Source organism: Anser cygnoides, chromosome 12, assembly GCF_040182565.1.
Source record: "Anser cygnoides isolate HZ-2024a breed goose chromosome 12, Taihu_goose_T2T_genome, whole genome shotgun sequence".
In the NCBI taxonomy this organism is placed as follows: Eukaryota; Metazoa; Chordata; class Aves; order Anseriformes; family Anatidae; genus Anser; species Anser cygnoides.
In genome coordinates this window covers 20,892,977-20,920,000 of record NC_089884.1, presented here as the reverse complement: position 1 = coordinate 20,920,000, position 27,024 = coordinate 20,892,977, and the positions used below count along the sequence as shown (strand labels likewise).

The 27,024-nt window shown below is 41.9% G+C and overlaps 1 protein-coding gene across 21 annotated transcripts in view; it reads right to left on the bottom strand.

Annotated features, from left to right (window-relative positions):
• The window catches only part of ZNF536 (zinc finger protein 536), a 343,101-nt gene that overhangs the window by 3,446 nt on the left and 312,631 nt on the right, over positions 1-27,024 (bottom strand). The window lies entirely within an intron of this gene.

The window sequence follows — 27,024 nt, the reverse complement described above, 5'->3', positions numbered from 1 at the left end:
ACTCTATCAATATGCTCTCCCATATTTTTCAGATTATTGTGACTTTGAATCTTCATGCTGTATCTGGTTTTGGAGGTTATGTTTCAGCAATCACATTTCAACCTATGCTGGGAAGTTGTTGATGTGTTTTACTGGAACTTTATGAGCTTTGTCTCTCAAATTAACTTAAACCAGGACCATCTGAGGTCAAATGCGCTTAGCTTGCTTTAATTTGCTCAAATAAATGAATAAATAAATGTGCCAGACCATCTACATAAAGCCAGGATAAGTGAAAAACAATACCCTATCTCCACATTTGAAGAGCACATTTTCCTCTGCTGTTGTGGTACTACCCAGCGGGCACAAACCAGACGCTGGTGTAGCAGAAGAGGAGGACTACACTCCCCACTACATGGGAAGGGGCTGGGACCATCTCACCTCCATTTTAGGTGGGAATGTAATGGAAAAGCAAATGGACTCTGGTTACGCACTGGTCCAATGTTGCTTGTACAGGAGTAGGAATGTTCCCACAGCACTCACAGCCTGGGAGTTAGCCTTGGCTGGGTTTAGCCTTGCGCTGCTGGTGGCACACAAGCATGAGCATCTCGGGCAGAGGAAATTCACCTGAACCAGCAGTGCTTTGGGTTGCGCAAATAATCTGCTATTTTTACTGTAACAACAAAACTACCAGGCTGAGTTCCCCCAAACATTCTGCCTGCTACTCAGAGGAAAGAAGCATCAAGTCCAGTACACAGTTACCCAAGCCCAATGCTCCACGACTACAGGCAAGTTTCCTTTCACAAGGATGAAAAAGTCCTTCCATCCTTTGCTTTTACAATTTAAAGATTGCCAAAAGGGTGGCCAACCCTCAAGGCTTCTAATATGCACGTTTACGCATGAATCTGGGGACAGAGATTGGGTTGATCTCATTCTCTCCTGGGGTAAATAAAGACATTTCCATCAACAACTTCATAAGGAAAAAGCAATGAAATCTACAAGCTGCTAATCTTTACAAAGTGGAAATTTTCAGTGGAAAATTTCATAGTAATAGCAATGGAAAAAAGAACTACATAGAAAAAGTTACAGAAATTGCTTTTATAGACAAAAAAAATCAACTGAAAGATATGAGGAAATAGTCAAACAAGAGACTGAAGATATCCCTAGTGCCTCTTAGGATCAGTCCTAAAATCAATACAAAACCACAAATATGCTTGAAAAAAATAGAATATATTAGTTTTGAAAACTGGAAGCCCTCTCAAAACTGTATGGATGTGAAGAAGGTCCAGAGAAAATCGTATTTTGTTTCAGAAAAATCTAGAAATACTTGGAAACTCAGGGAAAAAAAAAAATCTAATAAAATCATTATATCTCCCTCTCTGATTGTCAGAGATAGAAACAGTCACCAGAATTCACAGCTGGGTTCTGGATTCTTTCTTTTCGTCTGTTTTTCCCTCCAGGGTAATACCTCTGACCAGAGGGAAATAAGTGGCTGTTGCATATTCTGCTCAGGGAGGTGCTGAAACACTGTGAACACACACTGTGCTGAAACGACAGATGAAGCGCTGGGTAAAGGAGGAGACTTGCTCTGTGAAGAACTGAAGTGGTTTCTCCCTTTCTGCAAAAGATAAAGGCCTGCCACTGTTACAATCACTAGCATGACTGCATCCACAACACAGCAGCAGCTCCCTTCCAGTATTCCCTGTGGTTTGTTTGACCATCCGTTGACTGCCCCTTGCTAAGAACAGAAGATGCGCTGCTAAGATGTGACTAATGGTACAACTTGCCCTTGAGCCTTATCTACTCCATTCTTACCAATGCTATGGAAAAAGCCAAAGACTATCCTGCCAGTCTGGACCTTGTATGCTGCTACAGCCAACAGCTGGATGTGCCCACGACATAATGTCTGGTAACTGCTTCCACCAGCAGCATGCAGGGAGCACGCAAAGTGCTGGGCTCCTGGAGCAAGCAGGAATGATGTGCCCAACAGCCACTCCTGAAATGCCTCAGGCACCATGAATCATGGAAAAAATTGGTCAGTTCTAGCTAGAATGTGTACTGCTAGCCAACAACTTGAGATCTCACCAGACAGCTCTTAACTCTTTGCCCATAAGCAGCTACCATTAAATGACCAATTTGTTCCTGGACCACCCCCCACAAATTTTAAACAAAGAATTCACAAAGCACGGGTGGAGCTAACAACCTCATATGTGCCAGGATAGAAGCAAACTCTTTCTGCCCACCACCAAACCAAGTTCAAGCTTGTGTAACTCCATACAGAGAATGTCATTTATTAATTCAATGAACTTTAATAAATTAGACAATATAAAATGCACCTAGACGGATTCAGTTCCCCCACAACTTACTTTTTCAGGCCATCAAAATTTCACATCACTGCCTTGTGAAAAGTAAGTACAGAATAAGTTAATTTGTATTGTCACTATGCAGTACAACTGTGGTAAAGAGCACATTCATTTTTAATCTATTATGAATAATATATAAATATGTATACAGAGTGAGGTTCATAGAAAAGCAAGTGGTACATTGTTTACAGCAGAAGTAGTACAAAAACTAGAGATTATTTTCACTTGCAAAGATAACAATATCTGCAATTTGCTTGTAACTAAGGGGTGAAGGATAATGCCCATTTCTCTTAGGTAGCCCATCCATTAATTATAGCTCAAAAACTTGTTGTGGGCAGCAGGCTCTTAAAATAACCCTTCCTAGATAAGTTGGCAATAAATTTATAACGTTTTATCTAGCAGTGGTTGGTAGGTTCTTTCTTAGCATGCTATAGTTCATATATATTTTACCCAGTATATATCTTCCAATAAAATTATATGAAAGCCCTTAAAAAAAAAAAAAAAGAAAGAAATCTTCTTGATAGTTCAGGAGGTAACATGCAATGCATTGCATTTGTAGTGAAGAGAATTAGGTTAAAGGTGGGCCAACAAAGGGAACAAATTATGGTACATCTTTCTCAGATCAAAAATCAGAAAGTGCGGATAGAGGACAGCATAATGTTTGCAGCTGAAATAATCCTGTTACAGAGTAACATGCTACGAAGTATGCGACTAAGTAATCCTCTGGACCGAAGCTGAGATACTAAGAAAATTGAATTTGCACAAAATAATATTAATAACCAGAAGAGGTGATTACCTTCAGCACCTGCTGAAGCCAGTCCTCTGAAAGCAATCCAAACCTTCTAGGATCAGGCCCAGAAAGGTCAGCAGTGCTGAGATGGTTTGGGCTGTCCCTAATTTTAACTGTACCCTGGAGAGAGCAAGGAGCCTGGACTGGACATACTTTCTGGGCAGAACAGAGAACCTTGCTCTGGGACCAGTATATAGAAAAGTCCCCCAGTGTTTGAAACTAGTCCATCTTTCAAAAAAAATATAAGCTGCTTTGTTAATTTAGACTTTGAGAAGAAAAGTTTGTTTTCTTTCTTTCAAGTTTGTGATCTGATATGTTGCTTTGTGACACATCATGTCAGCCTGCATCAGTCACATCGCGTTAGGTTTCATAACATGGCATGACTGATGCAGTGCAACACAGTGCTTCAACCCAATGGAGTCAGAAAGGCAGGTTTTGAGAAAGCCATGGATCTTAAAGTCTGTTTTTTATGACCATTTAAAGGAAAATGCACTTAAAGCCGGGGCCTGGGATTTAAACAAAGCTGCTACCCATTACTGAGTTGTTAGGGAATCAAATATTTGCCAAACCTATTTTGTTTTGTCTTATCTTTAAAACTCAAACTGTACTGTTGAAAAACATAAAAACTCAATGTCAACGTAGTGTCATTGGGTTACTTACTGTAATCCAAACTGCTAATAGTTCCTAATTTATTAACTTTGATATGGATCCATTATTTAAGATTAGTACAAAGGAATACACAAACGATGGAGAAAGAGCGATGAATGCTAAAGTCTTTTTCATTAAAAAAAAAATCATTTACATGGTCAAGCTGCATTAATTCTCCACTTCTAAAAATATTTGATCAGCACCCAAATTCTATAAAAAATTCTGCAAAGAAACATCGTATTTTCGTGGTATTACAGGCACATATGTAGGGGTTTGCACTAAAACATAAAAATGGGCATTGGACTAGTCACATGAAGAAGATCGGGAATTTATTCCAGATTGTTAAAAGTGTACTAATCACAGCAAAATCATGGCTTTCTCCCAAAGCAGCAAGAAAATGGTAATTTGAAAGAAAAACGCCAATAATACATCACACAAAAGCCGTCTGTTGTCTCCACTACACCACTTTTTATTATATTGCATATGTGTACATATATACACACAGATACACACATACAGACACACAATTCAATGCATAAATTTAGTGAAAAAGCAGAAGAGCAATAAAATGATGAATAGAAAACAAATGCTATGCAATGTACTATAAATTATAATTAAGTCCCAAATAAAATGTGTTTCTTAGATATGACATTTGTTCCCTTAAATGCAAAAATGCCTATGATTATCTGACAATGTTTTTCCTTAGATGGCCAATGGCTATAGCATTTACTGGGATGCAATATGGCAAACTCATTTCAGATTTCTTTGCTTAGTTTAAGAATATCCTTGCGGTGAAAATCAGAAACAACAGCCATTAGCTCTTTAAAGCAAATAAATGACTCCCTCACTGAGAAATACTTGAAAAGCCCCAAAGGTCTGACTTTCTTGGAGACAGATCTCTTCAGTTCAGGTGTTGGACACTGGAGGTCTGGACATGCCCCTGGGCTGCTGTAGCAATCGCAAACAACCAGGACTGCCTTGGGCTATGGCCGGGCACTCCTGGCAGGATTGGCTGCAGTGCGATAGGATGGATGGCACTGAGATGCCCTGTCCCAAAAAGTCACTGGTGAAGGGGTCCTTGTAACCACACATCTATTCCACCCCAAGGTCAACAAGCTGCACGCAAACCTGCATTGAGCCCAACCCCCACAAAAAGAGCTGCTTTAAATATTTTTTCCTATGTAAATTTGTGTCTGAGGCACAATCACATTTCAACAGAAGAACTGCATGTTGCCACAGAAATAGTAACTGGCAAACACGGCCACATGCTTTCCACAAAACAAGTCCAAAAGACTTTGAGCCACTCCAAAGCCCTAGCAATGAGGGTTGGGCTGAGGTTATGGCTTTCTCAGACAAGAACCGCCGGCTCCAAGGCACCTTGGTAAGCACTGCCATTTTAAAGTAACACTATCATAGCATATTAACAAGCATTTGCAAAGGGAGAACTATTTTCATTTAAATCTTGGCTAGTGAGATTTCCTTTTTTTGACATATAAATTTTCATAAATACATTTACTATCCACAGCTAACATCCCAAACCCTGTCTGTTTTACCCAGGAGAGCAGAATGGCTCTAAAGCAGCTATTCTGATCTGGAGCATAAGAGTATGGATTGGAAAATGCTGAATAAATATATTTGTCCAATAGACAATAATGGCTCTGAGAGTCATTCCATTTTATTGGTCTCAAAATATGCATTTTATGAAACTCCCAAAATACCAGACAGATTAAAGTCCGTCCAATCAGGTTCATAGATGTAATAAAAGTTTTTATAAAACAATTCAAAAGTATACATTTATTTACACACAGGTCCAGGACCAACCAACATGGTCTTCTGGGAAAATTACAATATTCTCTGAAGTTTATATGTTTATAGGATTACAAAAAAAAAAAAATAAATAAATCTTAAAAACTCTCTATTTTATGTTGACCATGAAAAGCTGTACAAACTAAAAGCATTTTCTAAGGCTTTTTTGATGATTTACTGTAGAAATATATACAGAAAAGCATAAATATCTGCATTTTAGGAAGGCCTAGGAACATTTTCAGCTGCCAAAGGTAAAGCTTTGGTTTGTGTGTTTGCTGTGGGACACCTAAAGCAGCCCACTTACCACCATCCATTCAAGTACGGTCCATCATTAATCACAGTTTCAATCCCACAGATAGTCCTAAAAATAACTGGAAGAAATGTTTGTTATCAGAGGCACCAGACTAGGACTCATCCCATATTACCTAAACAGTTAACAGAGAAACCTGGTTACCTAAATTCCCCCTAGTGAATACAGAGCAAATGCTTCCGGGGCAGCTCAGGTCTGAAAGCATGAACTGCCACCTGGAGAAACCTTTTTCTCTCTGCAGGTTACAGAGAAGACCTTAACTAGGAAAAGATAATTTAGGGTTTAAGATCATGTCAAAACACAGCCACCAGCTTCATCCTAAATAAAAGCATTAAGGATGTTTGGAAAGAAATGCCCTAAAACTAGTAGGATTCATCCACCTGTGAAGTCCATCATAGCAGGCTGGTGATCCAACAGGAATCCCTTGTAGGGAGCAGTGAGGTGCATGGCACCATCCCCAGGTCATCCCATAGCTCAGAGCCACCACGTTGCCCCTCTAAGGAAGTGGCACTACCAGCCAAAAGGTTCTTAAACAAATATGAAACATTACGTGAAGCTTGTAAAGTCAGAATTCCCCTGAAAAACAGCTTCAGACTTTGCTCTCTACAGACTCACCCGTGTTAAGCGGGTGGCCGTGCCCAGCAGCACCAGCCTGGTTCTGGCCATGACAACATGAGTTACGAGCCTGGTGCCTCAGCACACTCCAAACAAGGTTAGTGGGAATGTTGTCATTGATTGAGCTTGAAATGTCAGACTATCATTGTCCCGTGCTCTGGTAAATTTAATTACCTTTAATTTTTCATATTTATTTACTTTGTTTTATACACATAAGTGGAGGACAGAGCTCTTAACAAGGGCACTCGGTACCTGTTGTAAAGAGTAAGCCGCAATGAATTCTGACTGAATTTATAATGGCATTGGTTATGATTCAGAAACTCTTCAATTGCAATCTGCTTCCTAACCCTAAACTCACAACGTTTGGCCCAAACCACAAGCATTAGCCTGCAACTCTTGCAGCATTTATCTTATGTATCCCCCAAGCCCAGAGGCAAGGCCGTGCAACCAGGGAAAAGGAGCACCCGGGCCTGGGAGCAAGCAGCTTGCAGCTTCCGACAGCCTTCCTCCTCCCCACCTCCCATTCCATGCAGGCTGCAGGTCTTGGAGGTAAGCAGCAGGTTGCTCTTTAAGAAACCCCGAGCTCTTCTCTATATCAAAATTACATCTTCAGAGTCCCACCTTTTCTTTACTTAACATATTTCAGTTAATTGCTGTCTATTCGCTCCTTTACATGTTTTAATCATGTTAATAACAGTGCGTTCACATTCTAACCCCTTGAGCAAAATGTCTTGGTTTTCCTATTAGGTCATTCATAAGTTTTCTGTCTGATGTTCTACCATATTGTTTAATTGTCTCAGTAAATATTTATTATTTCAGGAAGCATTTAGGACTTCTAGTATGAAGCTCTATTTTGATTTAATGCAGCTATGATATAAACACTGTACTGGTGGCACTGGGATTTTCATGCAGCTCAGAGTCGCTAATAGGAAAGGCCTTGCCAGTGATTATATTTCACTACCAAATAGCCCTTATTCTGCCTAGCAATTCACAAATGCAATAGCATTTTCTTTTTCACTCTGGGCAACTGTCTTGAGCTTATTTGGTGGAATGGAATTTAAAAAAAAATCCCATACTCAGCTTTCTAAAATTTTCCTGTCCACATTTCAATATGTCATGTCCTCAGCTGGCTCGGAACAGGGCACTGCACAGTCTGCCCCATGTGAATGGCTGCCCCTGAATGTACAGAAAGGCAAAAACCAGGTACCCTCCACTAGTCCCATGTCCCACCAGTCACCTAAACCAGAAGACACAGAGCAAGGAATGTGCTATTAAATTTGCCGAAGGGGGACATGAAGATAGAATGATTGCTTTCTGCAGGTATGATGCCATGTAGGATGAACATGTTCTTCTTTAATTGCAGCTGTTATGTAACTTGGGTAATTTAGGTGGTATTTTGTGACATTATACCTTTTCACGAAACCCATGACTTTCTATCCACAACATGTTAGTAAAGAGACTGAGGTAATACAAACCACTTTAAGTAAATAAATACCCAGCTCACTAATAGCTAATCCTTCAAGTTGCCCAAAGTGGCTCACAGCCCCACTCCTCATTCTGCTGAACTGCCCCCAGGACCCACTCATGGGGTTTTGTCTGCCTGGCCTGCAGCACGCCTGACGGACAGACAGGTTGTGCCTTGCCAGATGCACCTCATATGCAGGTGAACAAGTGGAACATGTGCACTCGCACAAATTACATTTATTTTTATCATATCCCGTTCAATGAATCAGGAGCTCAAACAGTAAAAATTAAGTCTGCAAAGGATAAATTGAGCATTAACTTTTCTGGACCTCTCCCTCTGCAAAGTACTCTTGAGGTTGTCACAGAAAAAGTGTCTTTTTTATTAAGTCACAAAGGAAATGTTTTCTCCCTTTCTCTTTTTCTTTTCTGTAAAAGGCTCTCTAAAATGAAAGGTGTCAGACTTTGCTTTTTCTTCTTGGCATGATCCAGAATGTATGGCTGAGGAATGACAGATGTCTGCAACCAGCTGCAATGAAGCATGCTAAAGTTTCAGTCTAATCCACTTATTTCACTGCAGTCACGTAAACCAAAACAAATGGGCAGTGCCTTACATTATAAAAACACAGCAGCATTACTTTGTTGCATAATGTAGCTGATACGCCATCTTTTTATCATTTTTCCTACTGCAGAAAGAATTCACCTCTTTATTAAAAACAGCCCCTGAAAGTTCTCCCGTTCTGCTCTCCTCTATTTTTTTCTTTTAGTGTCACAGCAGTCTTGCGATGCCCCATGCATTACTCAATACACTGCTATTAGAAGAGTACTGTAATATTTTTCTAGGGAAGACTGCTTTTGCTTTTAAAAAAGGCCATCTCATTCAAAAGCCATGAGGTCTGATTCTGTTCTCACATCCTTTTCACGACCCTGCAATTTTAACGCATCCGAGCAGGCCTGACCAAGGTCAGGACTGGACCTGCCACCACACTCGCACACGTGGCGGCAGAACAAGCTTGTCGCACTCCTGCCCTTGATGGATTAAAAAAAAAAAAAAATCCCCCGTCTGCCTTTCAGTGATCACACCGGGACTGCCGGCAGGTAGGCAGCCAACAACCTGGCTCTACTGGGGTCATCTCATGCAAGAAACTAGGCGCTCTCCATCAGGAGGGAGGCACGGGGAGCCCCCCATCCCCACAAGGCCCGCGAGGAGCAGCAAGCGGTAAGCGAACATGGCACCGCTTCCTACAGAGGGAGACCCTGCCTCTCCCCACCGTGTAGTGCGGCAACCTTGTGAACCCTCCCTCCTTTAATCCTTGTAAGGAAAGAGAAAGGGTAAGGAGGCATGTGGTTCTCCCCCTGCCAGCAGTTTCAACAGCTGTGAAGCACTCTTTCAGCGCAATTCATAAAAAAAGATGTGTTGGATTTCGCCTATGGCAGAATGGCGTACGATTTCTGGCCCTTCAGGCTAAAACAATAAATGCAAAGAGGAAAAATTGAGATTTCCCCCCTTAAACTTCCCACAACAACCTCAGCAAAACCACATGACTTGTCTTGTACAATGTCCCTGGTGTTTTCAGTGCTACTTTGGCAGGAAATCAGAATTACTGTTATATAAATTCCATCTGATGCCAGAGCTACCATCTGTGAGTAAAACTGCTTCACCTACGTCTGCCGGCAAAGCCACTCTCCCAGAGACAAGGGAGAAGGGAAAAAAAATTTGATTAATTTGCAGAATGCTTGTGATTTGCTCATATATTATTATAACTGCTCATCAGCACATGACAAATTCCCAGCACTCTGCACAGGAACCCGTTCAGTTTCAGCAGTTTTTTGCGTCGGCACCTGACAGACTGCAGAGCCACTAATGACTTTCAGATGCTTACAAACAGTAATTCTATCTTCAGAATAAAAAGAAAAATCCGTAGGAAGAAAAGAACGGAGTTAGTCTATTCCATTTCCTTCCTGTATATCAACATGATTTAACTCTTCAGGGCAGCCGCGGTTCCAAGATCACAACACGGCTGCTACTTGCCTGTAGGAGACAAAGACTGCCAGTCCCGGGGGGCAAGGTGAAAGCAAAAGCCGGTCTCCAAAGGCTCTCGCTGCACCAGCTCCGCCAAGAGCGAGATACAAAGCAGGTACTCCGGGAAAATGCACACCTACTCCAAAATCAAGCCCAGGCTCTCCTCAAGGCTTCTGAATTCTATATATATTTTCCTATTTTAATACTTTTGATAACCTTTTGCATTTTCAGGGAACGCATCTGCTTCCTAACTGCAGTTGAAATGTTCCCCCCCCCCCTTTAAAACTATGATTATGCTTTCTGAAGCACTGTCTGTGTGCTTGATTGCCTGTTTTAGATTAGAGATTTTAGCAAGGAAACAAAGACTTCAGAGTGCACATCAGTCCTGCATATGAGAAACCACAGAAGGAATAAGCAATAAAATGTGATGCACCATCTGTCCACAAACAATAACCTGGATGTTCTGAAGGCTTACAAATTATTTAGCACACAACCTCACCGAATTATAGGACCTTTAAATAGAGCAATAGACTAGGAATGAGAACCTCTTTGATGTCCTTTTGTGCTTTTCTTTTTTTTTTTTCTCCAAACTGAGCCCTCGATTGATTGCTAACAGTTGAGGTATTTCTCAATGACTGTTGGAGCAAGTTGATTTTTATTAAGTAGCTCTCCATAGAATATTTTGCCACAGACTTGAGCAGTGGGGTATACACCACCTCTCTGGCCCTAGCCTGCTGCAAACAGATTGTTAATCAAAAGACAGTCTAAAAGAATAGTCGGTGGGGAAATTCAGTCCTAAGGGCAAAATCCTGCCCTCAGTATTTATACGCAGCTCCCACTGGCTTCCACAGGGTCACGCGGGAATGCACAGGAAGGAATCTGACTTTATTAAGTACTAGATGGTTTTTGACTGGCCTTTTGTGAAATAAACCTTTAACAAAAAATCTGTTTTTTTTTTTTCCTTTTTTTTTTTTTTTTGGCAAAATCGTATCCTGTTCCAATTAAAAATAAAAATGACATTTTTCTTAGCTGTCACACTGAAGCACAGTGATCTTGCATGCAAAATGCATTAGCAGCTGAGCACACTTCAGGTATTGTAAACTGGAGTATGTCAAAGCTACTGGATCCCCACAGAAACCTGGCATCCCTCCATACTGTGCAGATATACCAAAAGCAAGACATTCAGATACCTGCACCTGTGCTAGAGGATTTGGGTTCACCATATTTAACTGTGAGGTCATGGCAAAAATAACAATAACGATAATTTTTAAAAATTAAAAAAAAAAACCTAAAATAGAAAACTACATTTCTTTTTTTGAACCTGCAGTGAACTGCAGAATTTGTAGATCTACTGCTTCACTCATCTTGTCCCTACATTATAAATTCCTGACTTTTTAGTGAGCACTAGCATTTATTTTACCAGTCAAAGCATAACTTTAGACCCATACTCTGATATAAATCAGCACCCCTTAAAGCCATCCACTTCATTTTACAAAAGAAGAGCTTTGCTACCATTTATTAACAAACTGCCTTAAATATTCCATTTACTTTGGCTTTTTTAGATTTATTTTTTTTTTTTTCTGCAGGTTTTCTTAACACAACATTTCCCAAGCTGGTTCACAGCTGGAAAACATCCAGACCCACCTACCCATGGTCTTCTTAGTGTGCCCTTTACTCTGTTGTCTAGTTTGCAGACCAAACTCCAAATAAAAATTAAAAATAGATGTTAGAAGACAGAATATTTTTATCCTATTCTCTTTGACAAACAGGGCCAAGAGGGATGTAACTGTATAATTAACTTTAGATGTGCCTAATGTAACTCCATTATCATTGATGAGTCTTATGGAAAGACACTGAGAGGGAAATGTGCCTTCTAGAGTTTCATTGTGGAGCCAGCACTATTAAAGAATATTTCAGTATTTAGGCCCTGATTCAGCAAATTACTGAAGGTTATGCATAATATAAAGCCTGTAAGTCATCCCGCAGACGCGTGTGGGAATGCACACAGGCTCACATGGTGCATGAGCGTAAGTTGCCTCTGAACCAAGGCCTCATCACGTAACCCTTACTTACAACGATTCATAAAAGATACAGGAAGATTGTCTTGGGGCTAAAAGCTGACACATGGCATTGTTTCATTTTGAACCCGCATTCCGTTTGTATTTTTTCTTGTATTTATCTTTATGTGGTATTGGTTCCTGGTGCAGAAGGACAGAGGGCCCTGAGGAGGACACTAGCCCCATCACCTGCACCGGCAGCGCTGCCAGAGCTGCCTCTGCCAGCGGGAGGCCATCGGCTGCTAATTGGGAGGGTGGCAATTCTCACGTCACCGTGGGTCCCCCTGAGCCCAGCTGGTTGTCACATGGACCAACAAACGCTGCGACTGGCTAGCACGAGCAGGGCTCAGACCCGGAGCTGAGGGATGGCGTTAGATCTCACCCAACCACCTCACCAACACTGATGGCATGCAGCAAAGGCCACGTGATCAATATGTACCAAATCCACCAGATGGTAAAGAAAAAAAAATATATATACATATATATATAAAATATATAATATACAGAGGACAGTAATATACATTACTGAGGTGTTTTGTTTTGTTTTTTTCCCTCCATAAAATTGTAGAGGTCCATAATAATGAATTTTTCCTAGGCAATGGGACACAAATTACGTGTTTTGTTCGTTCAGGTATTTTTTTTTTATGATTTGGAGTAAAAGTGATCCTCATCTATCTCTGCAGAAACGAAGTCAAGCGCAGCGTGTTGTGCACATAGGTAGCAAAAAGAAGAAAACGTCCATGCCACCAGCGCCTAGCAGTGCTGCCAAACCCTGCTGCCTATGGGAGAGCCGCTCCATCTCGAGCAAACTTCATCGGCTTCCATCAGCTTCTAGGAAAGGTTTACTTATATGAAATCAATGTCAGGCTCTGGGCTTTCAAGCAAACTGATACCCACCCGGGTGTCTCTGTGTATAAACCAAAATCATTTTGCAACAAAACTAATGTATACAGTGGTTAGAGGGGGGCAAAATATTTGCCTTCTCAAGAAGCCATGTAATTCCTCTGATTTCAACAAATAATCTGACCCAGGTAACTTTTCTCTATTCACTGTTATGCTGATCGGGACAAAGAGGGCTGTAAATGTACTTAAACAGACAAGTAAAAAAATTTAATCTGTGGTTTAACTTAAAGGTCAATTCAATACATATTGAGAAGTCAACTGAAATTCTGCCATTAAATATAATCACTCCTCCAATGATTGTAAATACTGTGTGGAAATATTCATCTGGAGCAAATCCTGATCTCAGACGAACACAGGACTGGAGGTGCATGGTGATGCAGGAGAGCAGGGCTCAACCTTGTGCACAGAGCCCTTCCCATCCACAATGTTTGGGTATCAGGACTCAGGCCACTGAAAAATCTCCTTTAAATTCCATAAGATGTGATGAACATAATAAGATTTTATAATAATAATAATAAATAAATAATAATAAAAAAAGTTTTTCTGGGTTTCTGTTTGGACTTTTTCCAGCTTTCCGGATTCCTGCTTTCAAGCATTTCCCACAACAGCAAATGCTAGAAAGTTACTTTCTCCTAAAAGGAAAGGAGTGAGATTTTTCTGTAATCACGTGGCTACTGCAGTGAGAGCCTTCCAGATACAGGTAAGCGCCCTGATCTTGCAGCCATAGCACAACCAGCAGCACCGTGGGTGGCAGAGGAGCCTGAGCCACCCCTCCTGCCTCACCACCCAGTGTGGGCGGCCCTCCCCAGCTCCGTGCGTGGCATGGGTGTTCACATCCCTGCACCAGTTTTCCTTTCTTTAACACAAAGAAGTAAATCAAATAAGGCTTATCTAGCATTTTATGCAAGCACAAACTTATTCTTTAAATTTTTGTATATGGAAGGTACGTCACAGGCAGTATCTTCTGCAAAAATGTTACTGGGGGAAAAAAAAAAGACACAAAGGTCAGATTTAAATCCTGAAGGTAGCATAAAAAATTTAGATTAAACTGTGCGCGTATATTTTTATATAGCATGTGTCCTGACAGTGTCGCCATCAGCATGGGCTTCAGAATTCATAATCCACAGTGCTATTTTTTAAAATAGTTTGATTTGTTTATTAACTGTGCTTTCCTATTTCCATGAGATATAGACATCTACAGTGAATAGACCTTTTCTAATTGAACTGATAGCTTGAAAGTGAACATGTCCTTGAATTTACACTGAAAGATAGACAGTGATTATTTATAATAAGGGATTTAGTCAACTGCCTTTCCATTTGTACAGCAAGGACTTTATCAACAGACCATGTTTAGGTAAATAGTGCCAAATAAGATAAATTCTGTATTAAAGGACGAATGTCTCGTGGTGTCAGATGTACAAGGAAGAGACGTTTGGTTGATGATATGTCCTGTAAGTATAAAGGAGAGTATTAAGATAACACTTTATGCTAGCATTAATACATCAAAGTTCTGAATTGACCTGTTTCATCCAAATTGAATACGAGGATGCTCCTAATTCCTAAGATTAATTTAATACAAAAAAAAAAAAAAGCATTCAGCCTTATGTCCTGTTTTGCAGCTTTATAAGAATTGCTGGATTTGCAAAATAGCATTACTGTACGTATGGTAATAAATGGTCTATGTTTGTCTAGCCAGAGTTGAAGCCTTTCTTCAAAAACATGCGTGCGTGCGCGCACACACATAACTCTGTCTCTGCGAGCTCGCTTTGCCCACGATATTAGAGCCGAGCTATCTCCTTGCTGAAGGGCCTATTTGTCTGCTTTAAGTGAAATCACTCAATTCTCAAAAGTCAGTGGAGGACTTTGGAAGGGGGAGGGCTGGTAGAGGCCACTCCAAATAAGTTCCATTAATCAAAAGACACAGTCTAATGTAACTAATATTTTACAATTAGAGAAGACAAGATGGAACTAAAAGCCATCTATCTCTCTTACACCACATGATCATCGATTCATAATCAGAAGACTGAGAGTTGCACAAAGATGCATTTACAGGGGCTGGGGGAGGGGGCTTGGTCTGAGCCGGAGATAATGAACACGATGAGAAGGAGCGGCGCTGAAGGCTGAGGAAAGATGACACAGTGGTTCAATGGTGACAGATGACACGAAGATGAGTACTGATACCTGACAGGCAGCGAATGATGACTGCAGTCCTTTCCCACCATTATGATCCTCAATTATCTTGGTAAGGACTAAGAAAAAAAAACCAAGAGGCTCAGCCCATCCGTTTATTTATAAGCTGTGATAATGCTAGATTGTGCCATGCTGCTGGGAAAGGCCACCTTTTCACAATTTGATCAGCACTTCATAGGAGCTGTAGTTTCCATTGTCAGCGTTCATGGGCACAAGGGGAAATGGGTAAAATACAGTACTTGTCCATCTGTTTTGTAATAAAATTCCTAAATCTTCAAAGGGAGTTATTTTTTTTCTTTCACTGCCACCTTCAGGAAAAAAAAAAAAAAATCCTAGGCTGACCAAAAAAATCAAACAGAAGAGAGAAAACTCGCTTTGTATTTGCACGTAGAATTAGCAGGCTGCAGCTCACACTCCTGAAATTACACGCACAGATTTATACAAATGCATAAGACGCGGCGGGAAATGAGCCAGCGTGAGCAAGAGCTGGAGCTGAGAGGAGTGCAGGAGCAAAATGAAGAGGAACTTTTAAAGGTTCCTCATTGATTTAGGGAATTATTAATAAAAAGGGAAGAAAGTTCGCTCAAGACTGCTTTGTAGTTGCAGAATACGCCACAGGCTAGCATTTCGATACCAAAGAATATGCCGTTCTGCTACATTATTTATTTTTAAAGACACAGATCTCCTAGCTATGTTGGAGTCGTTGCTTTTGAGAAAAAGAAAAATTAAGATTAATGTTCTACACAGCTCCTGATAGCAGTAAATATTTGATCAGAACAATTCACATTTAAATGTTGACACATTAAAGATCATATTTTGGAAGAAATATTGCTTCTTCATGCCTTAACCACAGCTTTCCCTTCTTGTCCCCTTCCCCCTTTGTCCTCTTGGAAAAACCATGTACACCGTAGATATATATATATATATATATATATATACACACACACACCCCAAGTACACACAACATAGCAACATATTTCCCAGCCATGAAAAGAAAAAAAAAAAAAAAGGAAAAAAAAGGTCAAAAATAGCTCTGCTTCTTTGCTTTGAAGAAAAATCACATGTACTGTACAGGTCACATATGCTCTGCAATTCTGCTGCCTTTTTCCTCAAGCAGCTTTACCCGAAGGAGCGGGCTGCATGGTTTAGCAATGCTTGGTGCAGACCAAGCCCGGCCACTGTGCCTTTGGGTTGGCCACAGTCCTGGACATCACAGGAACGGGCTGGTGGGCCTGCTGGCTGCCCTACCTGCTAAGCTGGGATGGGAACACAAAGCCATCTCTTGTACCGGCTTCCTCACACAAGAATGAGCATGAAGCACCAGGTGGGTAGCCCACGCCCAGCTATTCGTCAAGCACGTTGAACACCGACCTGTGAGGCTTCGCCTGACTCAATTTAAAATCTTTCCCTGGCCCCAGGACTGTTGGCACCACAAGTCTTCTGGCAAAACCTGCCACTACCTGCACATTAGAAGGGAGCTGTGTTACATGTAGCCCCCAGTCGCACCAGGCTTGTTGGCCAAGTGGCCTGCAGTAGTGAGCATTAAAGTTCAGCTGGTGCTCCTCAATATCACAGATGTTTAGGGTGGAGAAGATCTAGATTTTGGCCACATTCGTTAAATAAAATAATAGATGGAGAAAATAATAATAATAATAATAGCAAGAATTAGCCTAAATAAACCTGCAAAGGCTTCCTTCAGTGATTACTACCTTCCAGCCCTGAGTGTGCATGGGACTGCTTGGGCTTAACGGGCACCAGGGGTGCAAGTGGCTCGTTGGCAACCTCGATGCTGGGGGAAGGCAGGAATATAAGAGGACATATGTCCACAGGGCTACACAGGGCACCATTTGGTTGACAAACAGCATGTCCCCAAACAAGTGAAACTATATTATGTGACATACGGTACCTTTTATGAAGCTGCTTTTCAATTTTGATGGCTCCTTGCACAGAGAATACACATGCTAGACCAGATTTGAAAGCAACACACAGAACAAACCGCACTCGGGGCTACTGTACTATAAATGCAATATTCATCTCACACACTGTGTGCACAATGAGAAGCCTTGTTGGTACAAGACTATAAATATTCTAAGAAGCATTTCCCATATTTCCATTTAGGAATCCTAATTATTAACAAATGTCCTTAATCTGCCCACTTCATACATCTGAGATTTAAGACAGGTTGAATCCGTGATCATCACCCTAATTAGACCAAACAAAAGGCTTCACACGTGAGAAGTATTGTTCTAATGTATGCGTCTTAACAGCAATTGATCAAATATTGTAAAGCTATAAATGGTTTTCATAAATAAAATATCCTCAGATCCTCAAAAGTGATAACAACAGACATTATGAAATCCATTTTCTGAGTTTTTTGTTCCCACCCCCCCACCCCCAAAGCACACACTTGACTTATGCACAAGTTGGACCTGTCTCCCTGTAAGGTTATTTCAGGATTTCTAGGGATACATCTCTAATACCAGTAAATTCACAACTGTGTAAAATTGGCCTATCATAGTGATTAATTGGGCTAACTTAATCTATACCTACAAATTAAGTAATTGCACACACAAATATCCAATTTAGCATGTGCATGCAGTTGTCTAATTTGCACATACAATCATACTCTTTGGGTAAATGAGGTACACAATCATGAACACTTTTTCTGCCCTTGTCTGCATTCATAAATTCTCTGAAAAAAATATCTCATTCTTTGCATTGAATTCAAAGAAACAAATATTTATTATATCCGTCAATATCACTTCTTTTCTCCAAATGGCAATCAGGACAAACTACCTACACTTATGAACTAGAAGGCAAACTAATAAAAAGGATAACAAGGAAATGAAAATACCTTACATCGTCCAATTAAGTTAGACTCGATTCACTTGTTTTTCTTTGAACACAACTCCATAAAGTATGACTATAGGAACTTGGGTTGAGTACACACTGAAAGACTGAAGGTTTAAAATAGATTTTGAAAACTAGTTTCTTAGTTTTATTAGTTTTATAGTAGAAGATTTAGTTATTAACAGGGTATTAAGAAACTATTATTAAGAGAAGTATGAGGATCTGAGGGGTGTTCAGCCAGTGGTTTGGATCATGAGGACAACGTAACGCCTGCCGCTCAGCACATACAGACTATAAAGTTTCCCTTTGTATTACCCCCACAGCTTTGAAACGGTGGCAAATAAATATTAACACCTGAAAGCCGCAGTAAGAATCCCATGCAAATTTAAGCAGGAATAACCTTCAAAAAGAGAAGGGGGGGGGGGGGGGGGGGGGGGGCAGGGGGAACAAGGCTAGGAACAAGCGGGCAGCTCCAAAAGAATGAAAGGGCCGGGCACCCCACCGCTGAGGGGGCCGCGGGGGGGCCGGGCCCAGCTCGGGGCGGTCTGCAGCGACACCGCGAGGCGCGGGCGGCGCAGCGCAGCGCGGGGTCGCCTCCAGGAGCTGGTCCCGGTGCCCCCGCGGCCGCTCCGCGCCCCCAGCCGCGCAGGGAAGGGGGGCGCCGAGCGGAGCCGGGGGCGCAACGCGTCCGCCCCCGGGCCTCCGAAGGCCTCGGGGTCGGGGAAGGCCGCAGGGGGCAGGCCGGAGCTGCCCGATCCGCCGGGATGGCGGAGGGCTGTTGGGCCCCACCTTGCGCAGCACTGCGGGGTGTAATTTTAGGTGGCATGGCTCATAGAGGGGGCTTTGCTCCTTGTTTCAGTGTTAGCTCTTACACAGCTAATTGGCTGGCTTAGGAGAAATACATCCTAACTCCTGTCATTCTACATCAAGACTATTAGGGTCAGGAGGCTTGTGACCTTTTGCAGCCTCCCCAGGCCCCAGAGCACAGCCTGAGGCCCGGGACAGCCCCACAGCTTTGGGGTGGGAGCGGGGTTTGTGCCTCGCCCCATCCCTTGTGCCTCAGGAGAGGCCAGTGCTGCTCGCCTGGGCCTTCAGCAGTCTCTGCTGCATGGCTGGCCCTGCCACAGCTTCCGCTCCTTGCTGGAGCCTGGTCATACTTCCAGCTCCTCTGCACACACCGCCAACTTCAAAAATCAGATATTTAGCAACAGAAATAGCATGGCACTGTCCTTTCTGCACACACAATAAAGCCCAAGCTTTGGTACTCTCCCACTCCCCATCTCATGAGGGTGAAGCTTCCCCTGGTGCAAAAGCTGTGGGTAGGCCGAGGCTCGGCTATGGAGCATCCCCAGGAGGGCCAGGGGGCAGCGGAGCCGGTGCCAGCAGCACACAGAATTAATCAGAAAAAAAAAAATAGATAAATCACATCACTAACTGACTCAATTCCTGGATTATAAAGCCAGAAGGCACCACTGAGGTCACTCTTGACCTCCCTACTCCTGCAGCTTAGGGGACTTCCCACAATTAGCCGTTCCGTTGAGCTGGAGGGTGGGGGCTGAAGCAGAGCATAACTTTCAGAAAAAGGCCCTGTCTTTGTGACAGAACTAGACTTGGATAAACTGAAGGTGAACCCTGGGATCTTCTCACTCCAAGGTATATTTGGTGTAGTTGATCGTTTTTGTAGCTTGTCTTCAAACCCATTCAAACAATCATGTCTTTGTAAGGCCAATACAGCCATGGAAGTGGAGACCATTAGCTGCAGAGATCACAGCCTTCAGCAGGCTGCAGACCTGCAGGATTGCACTAACGCCACAGCCAAGAAATGCATGTTCTTCAAGTACACGTTCCCCACAGGCATTGTGCTGTTTTAAGAGGTCCTGCTGCTCAACAGTGAAATGTATAGCCCTTCTTTAAGTGTGACTTGTGAACTCACATTGGTCTTTAATTAAATTCCTTCTATGTGATTGTGTCCAATGCCTGGAGTCACAAATTGGTACAGAGGGATGTGGATAACTGTCCTGCCACCACATATCTGCTCGTTAGCCACAGCCTCTATGCTAGCAGCAGGCTCTGCGAGTAGCCAGATTTTCCACCATGCAACTGATTTAAAAAAGAAAAAAAAGAAACAGAAAAACACAGGCCCAAGAACTGGACTGTTCAAGACTCACCATTAAATACCCCTTTTATAATAATCTGTAGTGTTTTTCAACAGTAAATGTTAAACCGATTTTGGAAAGGTGTTGCGTGCTGTATTGCACTATGCTTCTGGTTTGTAAAGCAGTGCTGGAGGTGACCAGCACTCCTGGGGTCACACCAGGAGGCGGTGGCAGCCAGGAACAAAACCTGAGGTGCTGGAGTTTAGCGGAGCACTGAATCCACATTTCCAATGTCAGAGCTCCCTACTAGATGGGCAATTTTTAGTCAATTCAATATGTGCCGTATATTAATTTCCAAATATTAATTTGGAACCGTTCATTAATTTGGAATCAGTGTACTTGTAGTAATCAAAATGTCACATTGCAGAGAAGCAAAAGCATACAGAAGTCTGCTACCTCAACCTTGCTACTTTTACCAAACTGACTTAAAATCTCATCAAAAAAAAAAAAAAGAATCACACCAAGTGTGACAAGATTTGTTTTTGGGAATATATATATTGATTAGCATTAATTATGTTTTCCACTATTAATTCTTTATGAAATGAGTCTGAGCTGATCTATTTCATTATTTTCCCTAGACAGAAGGAAGCTTGTTAATTATTTTAGGTCACAAGATTGCCTTACTTCCAGCTTTCTGAAAGTTCATCTTCCAAAATTTAATAAAAGCCATACTCAATTGAAGTCTCTACTTTGGTCTATTTATTAAAATGCTTCGACTAGCAACATATTTCTTTGTTTCCTAAATGCTAAAGGCCCGGCCACCATCTCATACTTAAGAAGAGCGCTTGCCCTCAGCACTGCACATACACGTGTGACGCATACAGAGTGTGATACACAATAACATATATGAAGTACTTCACCGTGTATTTAACTATTCAAAAGACTTGGATAGCTCAGATCTAGGTACACGCATACATGTAGTAGCCTAGACCGACTGGGGAGAGCTTGAGGAGAGGTGTGGGAGGCAGGAGGCAGCCAGAGCAGCTGCCAGGAAGGACTGCCCTGACAGCAGCGTGTGCCACCCATCTGGGATCTGAGAGTAAACACTTGTTCTCCCTGCAGCTGACACAGACGCGTCTGCAGTCACCATTAACAGGCTGCCACTCGCTTTAAGGGAAGCACACCCAGCGCTCTCTTCCCTGTGAAACAACAGGGCCATGCTGTCTCGGTGACCGTGCTGACCCTCTCGTGTCAGAGCTGGCAGGGTCCAGCCGTGAGCCCCGACCTCTTCCCAGGGCCTGCAGGCTGCTGCTGACCACACTCGGAGGGCAGCACTCCACACCTCTGGGATTAACACCAATAAAAGCTACCTGAATAAGTGTTTTTCCCTTTTCCCCATGAGACTAGCTGGAAAGCATGGGGGAAGACTTCCATTGCCCCCCTCCTTTCAATTTTTACTATTTGTTTCCCCTCCTTCTTTCCCCTCTTATCTATTCCCAGATAAGATCTCTGGTCCCCTTGGAGTGATTATGGATTGTGCCTTATACTAGGTAGACATAAAGATGCATTTGGGAAGTTAGTTGACAGCACTCTTCTTTGCTTGTGATATTAATTCTGGTTCTACAAACTTTCTCCTGATGCACCCAGGGGCAAGGCAGATATCTCTTAAGACCCTCATGCCTCTTTTTACCTTTTAGTAGTGTTGGAAGCATATCTTTTTAGGAGCATTATGAGAATTAACTAGTAAATGTTTGCAAAACTGTTGGGCGAGTGCCTACATTATTATTCCCTTCATGCAATCTATTTCCTTGCGATGTGCTCAGCTGAGCCAGAAGCCAGAATTCCTCTGTGGCACCCGGGGAGGATGGGTTGGAGGCAGTGGTTCAGCTCCTCACTGTGTTTCCACAGCCATAAGTCTCCTTGGGCAGCTCTCCCGAGGCCAGCTCTCTCCGCAGGCAGGGACTCAGAGCCCACGTATGGCAGTGGACACACAGGGGCTGGCAGCCAATTTCCTAAATCCAGTGCGCACCAAAAGTGCGGGGGCAGACTGGCAAGCGCTGGGATCGCCCTGGCTGCCTGGAAGGGAGATATGTTCCTATGCATCCCTACCTACTGTCTGCTGACACCCATGTTTAGGTCTTGGATCCATGGGTTGGCCATGGACCGGAAGGGAGTATTCCAACAAAAACAAGCTTCTCCAAGTTTACTTCACCTCCCTGCAATACCCCAACTTCTCCTCCTGGAGAAGCAACATATTAAAAACAGCTTTTTCTCCTGTAAAAAGCATTGTACAGACTTCTGCGCAACTGGTGATTACAATTCTAGTGATATTTTACCTGCTTTTCTGGGCAAATGAACAAATTGCGCTTTGGTTTCCAATACTATCATACTCAGTCTGCTCTTGATTGAATGCAGGATACACAGTTATATTAAGAATTAATTTTTAGTTTTAATATATTTTCCAGGGCCCTGTACAAGACAACTTTTTCCTTTGGCAACATCAATGCCCATAAAACTCAGATGCACACTCTTTTCACAGCAAAATCTTTCCTCGAAAATACAAAATGGTATTTCATCTGAGCTTGTACATTAGTCAATGAAACGTGCTCTGTGCATTCCAACTTGGGGATTGGTTAACATGAAGTGTAAAAAGAAAGGGGGGATGGAGTTCTTTTCCCAAGAAAAGAACTTTATTATTATTTTACTTTTTGGTTGAAAAAAATCAGACTGCAAATGTCCAGCTGAAAACCTGATTGGAAACAGAAATTGCAGCTCAGAAGTATTTTGTGATGACTCACAAGAACAATAGTTTAGTGCCTATTGCTTCCAGTTCCCTCCTAATGACCAGTTTCCACATGTGGACCACCAGGACTGTGATCAGAGTTGCCTTCTTTTGGGAGTATCTTCATTATTGGCAAGACATTAGCCAGCACCAGATCCACAAACTGAACCAAGAAGAGAAAAATTGAGGTAAAATAAATTGCTGCATGGGGAAAGCAAATTGAGGCATCCTGATGTGCCAAAGGGATAAAATCAGCTCTCTGGATATATTTGATATATCCTCCAAAAGGTCTCGGTCTTGTGAGGCACTATGCAGAAGAGGGAATTAAACATCGTATCAAAATCAAACCAAACCACCACCAACAAAAACCCCAGCGTAATACACTTGTTTTATGAATCTCATGTTCTGGGAGTCAGCTGCTTGATCTGCAGGGACCTGACTCATGGCATTGCCTCTCTCAGGGCTAGCAATGACTCAGCTGCACCTCAGTTTCCTTCCTCCCATCTTAGCTTGGTTATGGAAAGCAGGACCTGGAGGACAACAAAATCACGGCAACCCAAACAAGGGCTCCCACAAGCACCACCAGGAGCACTTCTGAACTTTTCAGCTCTGCAGTTATAGGGAGTCTAAATATAGGGAGTATTCTTTGTAAGCAGATATATTTGGAAAAACATTTTGAAAAAAAAAAAAGCTTCCATAAAATCAGTAATCGTTGCATGTTTTCAATCAGCCATAATAAAAAGTAATGCCTGTGTTTGCCCCTCAACTTTATGGTTCTCACTACATCCACTCAGTTCAGAAAGAGTAGGTGAAGAGAGCAGACGGACTGCTCCGGCTCGCTTTGCTGTCACTAAACGATCTGCTGAACCACACAAAGTCTCTGACTCTTATGAACCTGTCTGTAGGTCACACAACTACTTTTCTTTACCACGCCACCTATCATCTTACTGCAAGAATAGTATTTCCATATGGATGCAGTAAAATTTGCCTACCTGCTCTGAACACAAGGAAGAAACTACAGCAAGCAGGCCTTGCCTGCTCAGTTTTCCTTATATAAAACTATATATATATATATATAAATATATACATACACATATGCTGTAGCAGTACTTTTTTACTCTGATTTTTAATAGATAACTACAAATGCTATTATTGGTCAATCATTATTTCTGTTTTTTTTTTTTTTTTTAAATTGGTGATCTCCAGTGCGAAGAAGTTCACTACCTGGACTGCACTGTAGCTAAAATACCTGTCATTGTTTGGGACAATTTGATTTTTACATGTGGTTATTGTATACAGATATTCCTTAATGCTTTGAAGGTTATCTTGGCATACATGCATGCACACACAAGGAAATACAGGAAGAGTCCTTAAAATTGCAAACAAAAGTGATTCTATCTATTTTGAAATTACCCTTTCCAAAGGGCACATGGTTTTGCTTGCCTAGACTCGGGGATTACCATGAAAAGTTCACTTGCTCAGGTTTTAGGAAGTTCACAGAAATTAAGCACCCTGAATATAATTCCTGCCACCACAGACTGAGAACAGTTTGCCATGCAGATGATTTGAGAAGCCTTTTGGACTGATGCCTTCTGCTTAGTGTTTTATCTCAAACTTTCATCACATGAAAAATGCTGTTTCAGTGGCTACCTGCCCGTGAAGCGCCTGCCTGGCTTCTGCGTGCATCTTGGCCAGCTGCTGCCTTGCCACCCATACTCATGGCGATGGCTTTGGGCACATGGGCTCTCGCCTCTTGAGGTGAGAGTGGCACCTTGTAAGCTCCCTCCACATGACTTTGCTCACATGAAGAATTAGCAAAAGCTGTGAATGTTTGCTGTCCTGCCAACTGCTTCCAAACTTGCGGTTGATGATTTGGAGACTAAACGCTCCCTTAACATACCCTATAGCAAATTACTCTTTTTTTTCCTACGTAACAGTAGCCCAGATCTGGGGAAGCCCTGTCAGTGAGGCATTTCTGCCTAGATCCTGCCTTGTCACTGGAAATTGCATGAAGATCTTGAGTTTTATCACAATTTTACTGTCTTTTGAAAATAGATCCAACATTATTATTTCTGTTTGAGATATTTCACTACTTCTCGTAAGCAGAGTTTGTAACAATTATTTATTACTTCTACAAAATGTCTCATATTATGAAGAACAATTTTTACATATTTCACACCATTAATTAACCATGGAAAACATTTACGTATGTTTGGCAAGAAACTTTGGTAAACAGACCCTAGTTACATCCTAGTTAAAATAACTTTATGTGCAATAAAGTCCTCAAAAATATTAAAAATCATATTTAAAGCATTCTCATAAAATGTATATTGAGAAAAGACAAGTTTAATTCTCAAAGGCTCCATTATTGAAGTAAAAATTAATATTTGTACTGTTTCTAAATTGGAATAAAATTGCAAGGATGCAAACGCTATCCTATATCATAATCTATAAACCAGTCACAAATGTTAAATCAACTGTAAAAATGATTTAAAATCTACATGAATAATTTTATTAAACTGATTTAAAATCACATTTCTGCTACCTTCATTTATTAACTGTATTTCAGACAACACTGTGTTTATAATGGATTTGCATGAATACAGATATATACGGAAAAGAAGCTGTCTGTAAAAAGGAACAAGACCTTTCCTCTTTGGTGCATGTTTTCTTAGCACATGCTTGTGGTAAACAGAAACAGATAAATTAAAGATGCAAAGGCCTTGTTATGTTCTGCAGTCAATTCTCTGCCATTTTATGTTTTTTTTCTCTTCAGTTTGCTTATTCATAATAAAATGACTTTTGTTCTTTGTTCCAGGCTTAGAAAGCAGTACACAAATACGAATTAATATCTGTAAAACTGTAGCCATTTCTAATATCATTCTGATTTCTTGCAGATGGGAAAACTGTGGGCTGCGACTTTCCACGTAGCTCTAGCACAGATCCAACTACATTAACGGAGCTATTTCAGGCTTATTTTGGTGAAGGCAATTAGAATCAGCAGCTGATCTGGAGATAGCTGAGAAGGGGTTATATGAAAATTTTAGGGAGCACACAAGCTGTTGCTGGCTTTCTAATTATTTCAATATCTTGTGAGTGAATCTCGCTGCCTGCCCCCACCAGCATCCCATCCCTGGGAGCAGGCAGTGTGCTGACCCAGTGTGCCTCTCCAGGGACACGTGTCACTGCGGTGACAGGATGGGGGCAGCCAGAGGAGGCCCAACTCCCTGACGTACAAACCTAACAAGACTGGCAAATTCCTAAAACCAGCAGTAACAATTTTAACAGCAAATTGTAACTTGAAACTTTACAGATTGGAAAGTTACAGGATAAATTCCTTTGACATCCAGATTAGAATAAAAAACATAGGTAAAGGTAAGCTTCTCCAGTCTAAGAAATAAAGGATGTGTTTCATGGCATTGCTTCCATTTCTTGTAAAGAAAGTAAAAGCTGTGGGGCTCTGGAGCATGATGAGAGGCACGGACACAGCACCCATGCTGTTCTGGGAGCTGGGGCCTGTCACACCCACAGGCTGCTGGCACCAGGAGGTGTCCCTGTGCCCTGCTTCACACCGACCGCCAAGAGCCTCCGCTGCCTCCACCCAGCTCCACCAAAAGCAGTGGAAGTTTGCTAAGTGTTTATTAAAGAAAGAAGCAAACCCCTCTCACTCTTCCTTCCAGACATTACAACTCATGATTCCACAGAAAGAGGGAAAATCCAAACGTCAAACCCTCCACAGGGCAAGATTTTTTGTTTTGTTTTGTTTTTCCCTTCAGTGTATCCCTAATTTAAAGCATATGTCCCTTTACAAAGAAAACAATTTCTTGCTGTCATACCATAAGACGTTGCAAAAACATTAGGAATAATTCATGTGAAATTTAAAACAGACCCCACCGAGCAACTGGTGCTTTAATGACAGCCCACCAATCCATTGCACCATGGGTACAAGGTTGGTCCTTGGGCCCTAGTGAGGACTGGGAGACATCACGCTCGCTGGTGAGGAAGGAAAGGCTGTCATGCAGCACAAGAGGCAGAGACTGCAGACTGCCAATACCCCAAAAACACCTGGCTGAAGCCCTCACCCCATCATCAGGGCACAAATGAAGGCGCAAGCAAAAACATTAGGAATACTATACAAACTTCCTCAAATTTTG